The sequence below is a fragment of the Chenopodium album genome, chromosome 20, assembly GCF_948465745.1.
Source record: "Chenopodium album chromosome 20, dcCheAlbu1.1, whole genome shotgun sequence".
Lineage (NCBI taxonomy): Eukaryota > Viridiplantae > Streptophyta > Magnoliopsida > Caryophyllales > Amaranthaceae > Chenopodium > Chenopodium album.
The window spans coordinates 30,367,605-30,375,823 of NC_137853.1; positions in this window are offsets into that span (position 1 = coordinate 30,367,605).

The following is an 8,219-nucleotide window of genomic DNA, read 5'->3' on the forward strand; positions in this document are numbered from 1 at the left end:
TTTTGCACATCTTTTTACATATTGATGGCAATCTTTTTGCATGGTAGTCCAGTAATATCCTTGGCGCATTACTTATTGGACTAGCATTTTGCCATTCATGTGTGTTCCATATGCTCCTTCGTGGATGACCCTCATGACTCTTTGAGCCTCCTTTTTGCCTACACATAGGAGAGCTCTGCCTTTAGGTACTCTTTTATGGAGTTCGTCGTTTATGAGCACATATTGTGAGGCTAAGAGCCTTAAGGCTCGCTTTGTTCTTTCGTCAGCATTAGGTGGATATTCCCCTTTGGTGACATAATTGAGGATGTCTGTATACCAGGGTTCTTCTTCTTCTTCTTCTTCTTCTTCCTGAATTACTTCGTCATCCTCAATAGCTTGAATATAAGCGGGTTTATGCCGTTTCTCTATAGTTAAAGGCATTTGCTCAATTTCCTTAGGAATTCTAACTATTGAGGCTAGTCTTCCCAAGGCATCAACAAATTGGTTTTCTTCTCTTGGTAGATATGTATATTCTACTTTTTCAAGCTGATCGATGAGAGTTTCCAAATAAGTTTGGTATGGAGCTAGGCTTTCACTCCTCACCTTCCATCTTTTGGAAATCTGGTTAATTATAAGGGATGAATCCCCAAATATTCGAAGTTTCTTCACTCCTAATGCCAAGGCTGTTTCGAGGCCTACCACACATGCTTCGTATTCCGCAACGTTGTTGGTAACGTCGAAGTCAAGTTTGATCGAGATTGGGACATGTTCTTCCTTAGGTGATACTAATAATGGTTGGGTGCGCCGTCAAAGTATAATGTCCAAGTATCATCCTCAGTGACCATCAACTCTTCATCTGGGAAGTCATCCCGTTGTGTTGGTGTTGAATCCTCAATTGGAAAGTTTGCTAAGAAATCCGAGACCACAAATCCTTTGATGGCTTTTTGAGGCATAAATCTTAGGTCGAATTGAGCTAAGTTGACTATCCATCTGGATATTCTTCCATTGAGTGTGGATTTCTCAAAGAGATACTTAAGGGGATCCATTCGAGATACTACATAGACTGTATGGACGAGCATATAATGCCTTAACTTGGTTGTGGCCCACACAAGTGCGAGGCACAACTTTTCAAGTGGTGTGTAGCGAATTTCGTACTCGAGCATCTTTTTACTTAGGTAGTAGATGGCGTTTTCCTTTCCTTTTACTTCTTGTGCGAGCATAGCTCCCATTGTCTCCTTGGTGACCGTCAAGTATAGGCGAAGAGGAATTCCTGGTAGTGCTGGTGCTAGTGCAGGAGGATTCGCGAGGTAGGCTTTGATCTTATCAAAGGCTTCTTGACATTCATTGTCCCATATTATTAGTACACTTTTTTTGAAAATTGGTTCGCATATCGTGGTGAGCTTTGATATGAACCTACTAATGTACTACAACCGGCCAATATATCCTCGAATTTGCTTTTCGATCTTGGGCGGTGGCATGGACATGATAGCCTTAATTTTAGTGGGGTCTATCTCTATTCCTCTAGAGCTAATGATATAGCCTAAGAGTTTTCCTGAGGTAACCCCAAATGCACACTTGGTAGGATTCAGCCTCATGTTGTATTTTCGAAGCCTTTCGAAGAATTTTCTTAAGGCTTTTTGGTGTCCGGGGCGATCCTTTGATTTTACAATCATGTCGTCTACATAGACTTCGACCTCTTTGTGCATCATGTCATGAAGTAAGGCAGTTGCTGCTCTTTGGTACGTGGCACCCGCGTTTTTCAACCCGAATGGCATTACTGTATAGCAGTAAGTACCCCATGGTGTTATGAATGTTGTTTTTTCCATGTCTTCTTCCGCCATGAGAATCTGGTTGTAGCCTGCATACCCATCCATAAACGAGAGAAGTGCATGATTGGCTGTATTATCTACTAAGATGTCGATGTGTGGTAAAGGGAAGTCGTCCTTTGGACTTGCCTTATTAAGATCTCTGTAGTCGACACACATTCTTACTCTACCATCCTTCTTGGGAACTAGTACCACGTTGGCGACCCATTCTGGATACTTGGATACTTTGATTAAACCTGTAGTTATTTGCTTTTGAACTTCTTCTTTTATTTTAAGAGCTACGTCGGGTTTCATTCGACGCAACTTTTGTTTTACAGGTTTCATTCCCGGAATTAGTGGTATAGTGTGTTAAGCAATTTCTCTATTTATTCTTGGCATATCTTCGTATGACCAAGCGAAAACATCGATGAATTCTTAAAGTAGATTAATTAGTTGAGTTCTTTCCTCTTGATTTAGAGTTAAGCCAATTTTAAATTCTCTCTTAACGGTAGGATCCATTGAGATGCTAACTATTTCAGTTTCTTCAATGTTGCAGTTTTATTCTCAAGCGTTTCCATTGCTTTAATTATTTCTTTATCATTTTCATTGTTAGCAAAACAATACTCGTCATCTTGAGTAAGGGAAAAGCACGAGGAGTAAGAGGAAGAAGACATATTATTGAATTCTTGAACCATTACATCAAATAGAGACAGGTCTGACGGGACCTGACTACTAACTATTCTATGAGTAGGTGCTAAACTAGGTGGGATAGAAGAAGGTGCAACTGCTAAGGATTTAGGAGACTTATCAATGGAAGACTCGGACTCAGACTGAGACGACTCAGACTCATCAAACATGGGTCCTTCTCCTATGGTTATGGATATCTTCCTTCCATTTGGTGTAGTCACCTTCACGGTCTTGTGCCATCCCTTGAGTAGTCCTTCTTCTGGGGTGATGAGCTTGGAGGGATCAAAGTTTTCACTTTGTAGCACTGTTTGGATAAGCGCGGAGTTGTCGTCAACACGCTTAGGTTCGTTCTTCTCATACCCAAAGAAGAGTCCCATGACATTAAAGTCAAAGCATGGAGGTGCTCGTTCCTTGTAAATAGGAGCTGGGATCTCGTCTAGAAAATTACAATCTAGGAAGATTTCAAAGCCAGGCTGGCATATCCCATTTCTAACAAGTGGTTCTGGGAATTCGTAGCATGGATAATCTTTCCCCTCTTTGATGAATTGTCCATTTAGAGTGAGAGGGTAGTGATCCGTTGGGATTGCCTTTTTCTGAGTGCGAGTTGTCCTTCGTGCATTGGTTCTTTCCCGGGCTCACTTAAGATCTTCTAGAGTTGGTTCAAAACCAAGTCCAAAAGTATCTAATTTAGAGAGGCCAGGTAGTCCCATTCGTTTAGCTATCTCTTTCTTCTTCCTTAGAGTCATTCAGGAAAATGTCCTTGTCTTTTAAGGATAGCGTTAACTACAAGATTTGAATGGGGGTTGTAGTCAATAGGGGTCTTTTCATCTTCTTCGATTAAAGAGACCTCTTCGGCGATAAATCCCCATAAATCTTCATCATTCTCATCGTGTTCCACATTAATGATTGGTTTATCGACCGCTTTGATTCTCATAGGGGAAGTATCGATTGTGACGGGAATTCCTCCAACTATAGCCTCGACTTGTTGATGGAGAGATGAAGGGACGACCTTAAGATCATGAAGCCAAGGGCGTCCCAACAATAAGTTGAATGAAGCCTTGATGTCTAATACTTGAAAAGTAGTGGTATGTTCAATGACTCCTGCGGTGACATTCATGGTGATGGTTCCAAGAGCTTGGCGACGAGTATTGTCATAGGCCCTTATTCCTTGTGTGGATGGAGACAAATCTTCATCCTTTATACCCAACATCCTTGCAGTTCAAAGTGGGCATACATTGATTGCTGAACCATTGTCTACAAGGGTCATTGGTACATTCATTCTTTTGCAAACCACCGTGAGGTTCAAGGCTTTATTGTGTTTGTCACCTTCCGGGGTTAAATCCTTGTCAGAAAAGGTGATCAAATTAATGGGACTGGGGAGATCACTTGTAAGGAAGTTAGCTAACCCCTCTGGAGTGGTCTCAGAATCTATCCCTACTCTTGCTAATGCGTCCATGACTACAACTCTATGTTCATGAGATGAAGCTAAAAGCTTCCAAACATTCATTTCGACCTTAGTCTTCTTGAGCTGCTTAACAATATCATTGTCCTCTATAAGAGGTCTTGGAATTTGTTAAGTGGTAGGGATAGGGACGTTTATGACTGGTGGTTGCACCTTTCGGGACCTTGTAAGCACAGTAATTGGGGATTCTTCTTCCTCGTCCCAAATAAGAGCTCCATCCGGTTGAGCGAAGCACGCTACAAGGGTAATTTAGTCTTTTCTCTATTCTTGTTATTTATGCATTTTGTTATATTAATTGTGAGTTTGTTCTTGGGCTCGGGTTTTATTTCCGCGGTGAGTCGGACTCATCGAAACCCAACAGCAGTATCGGAGCCTTGCTCATTTATTTTTATAACAAATAATTTTTCAAGGTGTTTTTAATGATTTATTTTTCTGGTTTATGTTACTAATTAGATTAGTAGCTCGGTTTTATTAATTTTAAACCCGTTTTAAAGCTGATTTTTGGCCTCGAACCCAGATTTTCGCCCAAAAATAGTGAATTTTGGGTGGAAACAGCGTTCTGGAAACGTTTCAACCCTTTAGGACTGTGAAATTGCCAAAATCTGACCAGAAATGCCTTTTTTCGAGGGTTTTTCGTTTTTGACGAAAAATTTTAAATCTGTAAACCTTGAATCTTAATGGCATATTTATGGTGATTATGTATATGGTTCTTTCCTTAATGTTTCTGCAATTTTGACCTCTTTAAGCATGGTTACTTTGTAGTAATTAGTGCTTGAAAGATTGGTTAAATTTTCACATAATTGCAAATCCATTGCATTAAGTGTGAAAATTTTTTCTTTAAGGCTTCTAAGTACTAAAGATCCAATCTTTAATTGTTTTAAGTGGTTGGAACTTTGAGTTACTAAATTCCATGAATTTTTTGTTGAACTTTTGATTTAATCATGTATTAAGTTGATTGGGATCATAAAGTTTCAATCTTGGGATAGAAATTTCATTTATCTTCATATTGGAAGATATAATTTTTCAAGGATTCACAAGTTAAAGTTGGAATCTTTATTTGAATTTTTATGTTCATAATTCCAACTCCCCTTTAATTTTGTCAAATCTCATGATTAATTTAAGTTAATTAAATTAATAGTGAGAATAGCCCTATTCATTTTATTGCATCAAGTTGAACCAATTTTATTAAAGAATAGTTCTTGGAAATAATTTTGGTTTTGTGCACTTGAATTGAATTTAATTAAGTTGGACTTGTTTTATTTTCATTTTTGCACAAAATATTGATTCTAAAATTAATTTAGAATTAATTAAAATGTTACACGAAAAAATCGGGAAATAATCCCGAGGCACTTGCACGCAAACCAAGGCACAATAGCCACGAGCATCACTCGGCCAGCTGGGCTGCACGCGCAGCCCGCATGTGGCTGCCGAGGATGCGGGCTGGTGCGCTTGGTGCGTGCTGTGCTAAGGGTGTGCGTGGGGCTATGCGCGACTTGGTGCGAGAAGGGCATACGAGGGAGGGCCATGGCGCAGCAGCAGCTGCGGCCATGGCGCGTAGGGTGTGCGGGCTGACCAGGAAACCCAAGCAGCAGCTCGGCACGCATGGTGTGCGAGGCTGCTAGGCAGCACACAACACATGTGTGCGTACGAGTGCTCGGGGTGCTTGCCTTGGACAACCCGATGCACCTAAACTCTCTCGATTTCATTTTGTGATTTTTGCCGATTTATTTATTTTAATTATTTTAATTATGATTATTAATTTTAATTAAAATTTTGGAGGCTAGGCCTCGGTTTTGAGCGGTATTTGCAAAATTTTATTTTGGCAAAATTTTGGGTTTACCGGCTTAATTAATTGGATTAATTAAGATGGATGCGGAATTTAGTGGGAGCTTCAATTTTAATTGCGCTAAATTACATAATCGGTTAAACAACTTTGACTAGTTTTAATTAGGGGCGTTAATCGGATTAACAACCTAAATTAGTTACTAGTTTACGCGTGTTTGTGCATTGTTACTTGTTTACCGTTGTAAAATGCATGGGCCATTTACAAATAGTGAATGGATGAATGGAATGTATATTCTCCCGCAGGTTTTATAAAAATGGCAACTAGTGGGGCCCGATTAGCATATAAAATACGGACTGCGTTCCGTCATGTATTTTTGTAAATCTAAATACGGTTTGCGAACCGTTGAGTATATTTGTACCTTAATATTTAGGTTAGTCCTAATCGTAGATACTAGTAGTTGCATAGTTTTGGTTAAGTCTTGAAGACGGAGGTTCTTGGAAGACGAAGCCATGAAGTTGCAAAACAAGACCCTTGAAGACTTGAAGACTCAAGGGGTCATGCTAGTTGCCAAATTTATCATTTACTTATGCTTTCGATATATATATTTATGCTTGTGCTTATATATATATGAATGATATGTTAGATGTATGTTTAGGATTTCAATGTTGCGATGGTTAATGAAGTTCACTTAAATCAACCAACATAGAAACCCTAGGTCCCTAAGAATATTGAGTAAAACTTGCCTTTCTAAAACAACACTTACCAACCGAACGAGGGTAGTGATGGGCTACGCCAAAGCGAGGCATAACTACCTCTCCGAGGAACGTAAGGCACACCGGGTGTGCATGTTGGTTTTGGTTATACTCAACGATATGAGTGATGGAGTCCTAACATGTCGTGGCAAAGTGGATAAGTTGTTGAGAGAGCATTAGATGCGACGATTTATCTAACCAAGAGTGGCTTGGAGCCATTAGCAAAGAGTTGCTTACCCTAGAATATTGAGTGTTAAGACAAGCCAAAGCATGCTTAATCACTCATTGATTCTTTGGATCTTGGAATCGCCTTATTCTTGCCAAATGGGGACAATTTTAATGCATGGATAAGACGCTTAATAAGGTTGAAAGTTTGCATGAATGCTTTTAAATTTCAAACTTATTATGTTATTTTCTTGATAAATGGTTATACTTTGCACTTATATTTGTAGAATTCCAAATCAACCTATATTGTTTTCAATGATTGGTAAAGGAAATCTGGGAGAATAGTTCTCAAAGAAAGGAAAGGCATTTCTAAAATACAATTCTCATAAATGACTTTTATAACTAAGTTCGAAAGGACGGTTGGGCATCACGTATTCAAAATACTAGGTAGTTTTGATAAACATGAAGTATTGAGTTGAAAACTCAAATTGTCAATGCTTGACAACCAACATATCTTTTCGCTTTATACACTAGTGAGTACAACTCATTGATGTATTAATTCAAGTACGAATTAAAGAAAAAGATGGAACTTTGTTATACGGCGCACTAGATGCTTAATAATGCCTAACAAAGTATAAAAGTCAAAGACACTTAAAGAAATGGTTCTTAAAGATTATGAGATGAAGTATGATAAGAAATATAGGAAACAAAGAACATAGAAAAGGAATAAGATTCCATTTCTACTAAAGAGTTCATGTTATTATAGTTAACTTAGCAACTCGTTATCTTCACAAGTATCGAATACTGCTTGAGGGTTCCACTTTAAAGGTGACCTCAAACTATTGAAGTAAAGCTAAGTTATTGACTTACAAGCTTAGAATGAAGCAAGTGGTGCTACATCAGTTGTAAGGTTGTATGCTTTGTTTAAAGACCTTTTAAAGCTAAGGCTGGAATAAATAATGGTTATTATTATGTTCCATAATCAGCAAACAATCCGTTAACACACGGAAAGACTCATATTCAAAGTAAAGAGTAATAGTTGCGAATTTATTTGAATGGCATGGTTGTCTAAACCATGAGTCAAGAATGCTTGATTATAAACAAACATTTCCCTAACATGAAGACTCACAATCAAGTCATGGGCATGATTTGTACATCTTTAGCAATGTCACATTAACAAGAACGTACTCAAGGCTATATAGGCTCTTGACAGTTGATCGATTCGGAATCGTTCTAAGACAAGCAAGTCTTACTTGTTAAAAACCGACAAAGCAAAGAGCTATTGTTCTTGACATAGACAATTGACTCCGAAAGCGAAAGAGGATTCAATTACTTCAACGTTTCACGAAGAATTTGATAGAATATGGCTATATTCATCAAATGTGAACAAACTTGACCTTGAATAGCTCAAGAGTTCAATGAAGTACATAATCGACTTGGCAAGATATCAAAACGTCTAGATTAGATCGAGCGATGTTTGCTTGAGCCAAGCGTGACCATCTCAAAGTTATGAAATTGAAACTTTCATAAATAACTCCATAAAGAACATAGTGTGTCTTCACGGAGACCTCGATGCCATTTGA